Source organism: Tiliqua scincoides, chromosome 2 (genome assembly GCF_035046505.1).
Source record: "Tiliqua scincoides isolate rTilSci1 chromosome 2, rTilSci1.hap2, whole genome shotgun sequence".
In the NCBI taxonomy this organism is placed as follows: Eukaryota; Metazoa; Chordata; class Lepidosauria; order Squamata; family Scincidae; genus Tiliqua; species Tiliqua scincoides.
This window is the reverse complement of record NC_089822.1, coordinates 135,513,492-135,515,615: the sequence shown is the minus strand read 5'-3', so window position 1 is coordinate 135,515,615 and position 2,124 is coordinate 135,513,492.

The following is a 2,124-nucleotide window of genomic DNA, read 5'->3' as shown; positions in this document are numbered from 1 at the left end:
GCCCCCTCTGCAGGGGCATTTCAACGCCTCAGCTCGGCGCAGCCACGCCTCTGCCACGCTCCAACCCTTTCACTGCCGAGGTTGGGGGGAGGAGAACCCAAGGTGAGGGCCCGGGTGCTGGGCCTGGGCCTGGGGAAGGAGGAGACACGGCTCTGGCTCGCTGGACGCGTAGAAAGGTGCGGAAGAGCTGGAGCAATCTAGGTGAGTGGTTTCCAAACTTATTAGCCCCGGGACCCACTTTTTAAAACGACACTCTGTCCAGACCCACCTGGGCTTACCAGACTTTAAACAGATCTAGAAAGGAATAATATTTTATTTATTTGTAATGACCAGAAAAAAACACCCTCAGACATCTCTCTCCCTGTATTTGCACATGCTTGCAAACTGCAGGAGCTGAGCTCTTAGCAGCCAGCCACAGTACCTGATCTTTGAGGTGATCAGGGTTTGAGGCTATTAGTTATCTGATCTTACCATCACCCTTTGGGAACCCACCAGTGGGTCCCAACCCACAATTTGGGAACCACTGATCTAGAGTGTGTATTCCTACTGGTGCCCAGTGTGGGCTTGACCCCCTGCCTGTAGTCCTGGAGAGCCACAGCCAGGAGGGGTAGACTTGAGAGACCAGCGGCTGCTTCAGATGTTTAAGATGTAATTTTAGGTGTATTTATGGAAATATCCTTTGAAAGTACTGGGGGTTGAAAATCAGAATGTGCTGATTTCACTAAATGTTAAGGAGTTGACTTGCAAACCTATCCCCATTTCTTAGATGTATACCCTGAGATATGTGAACTCAGTGGGACTTCCTTCTGAATGTAGGACTATGCTGCAAGATCATAGCCTGGCTCATACTGACTGAGGGCCCAATCCAGACCAGCTCAGCGCCAGCATGGAGTGTCACAACTGTGCCATAAGGCATGCCTGCAACACATACCACCCAGCCAACCTGGGCGCTAGCTCAGTACAAGGGGGCTGAGGATGGGCCACCACTGCCTGGCACTCCATGGGAGCTCCAGGTGGCGGAGAGGAAAGTGGGGGCATGGGGGGGAGAGAGCAGGGTAGGAGGGAGGAGGGACTGGCAGAGCTCAGTTCCACGAGATCCTGAGCCCTGCATTGGGCCTCTTGGCCCAACACATGACTCTGTCACTCTGCATACGCTAAATAGCCTGCACAGAGTCAAGTAGCCCTATTGCGGGGCTACTTTCCTTACACGGGGGAAGGGGATGAATGTCTCCATCCCCCAAGGAGCTGCCGGCTGCTGCCCAATGTATGCAGGATGCTGCGGCAGCCATTTTGGCGCAGCAGCAGCCCAGCGCACTGGGCAGCATACAGACAGCACACTGGCTGCAATCCTATGCACGCGGTTGTAGAAGTAAGCCCAACTCAACACAATGGGGCTTACCTGTGAGTAGACGTGGATAGGATTCTGCTGTTAGAAGCTAGTCCCATTGTCTCAGTGGTGTATCTAGGGTTGGCAAGTGGGGACATCTGCCCTGGGCACCAGTTGAAGGGGAGGTGTTAGGCATAGACTTCCCCATATTCTACCTTTGTTGCATTTTTGCACCAGTTTTGGGGACCTCCAAAAAGAGGTAAATGCCTGCAGAAGAAATGCAAGGTGTTTCCATATACCTAAAACAGACATGTTGCACATGTGCAACTCTGATAGGCAGGGATGGGCAAATCTAGCATGGCTTGACTTGAGTCGAGTCACGAGTCTCCAGCCCCTGAACTCAAGTCGAAAACAAGTCATAACAGGGGCACTTTCTGAGTTGCCCAGAGCATTTTTGCAACTCAAAAAGATTTGAGGCTCAAGTCGTTCCCTTTGAAAAACCATCAGTGGAAAAAACAGGGCTGCTACTGGGGTGTGTGTGTGTTGGAGTTCTCTTTAAACACTCCCCCGATGTCCCCACCCATCTGTAAACAAGGCAGGAGGGGGGTGGAAGAGAGCAGGGACAGAAGCAGCAAGAGGAAAGAGGGTTATGTGCAGAAGCTGCTAGGCTTACCAGGACAACTTGATCCTTGGCAGAAGTAGTCACATTTTAGCCAGTCATTCAATGAGGACCCCTCCTCCCAAGTAACAATGGAGCCAAAAGAAGCCATGCATTTGGAAAGCATGATCACTGATTG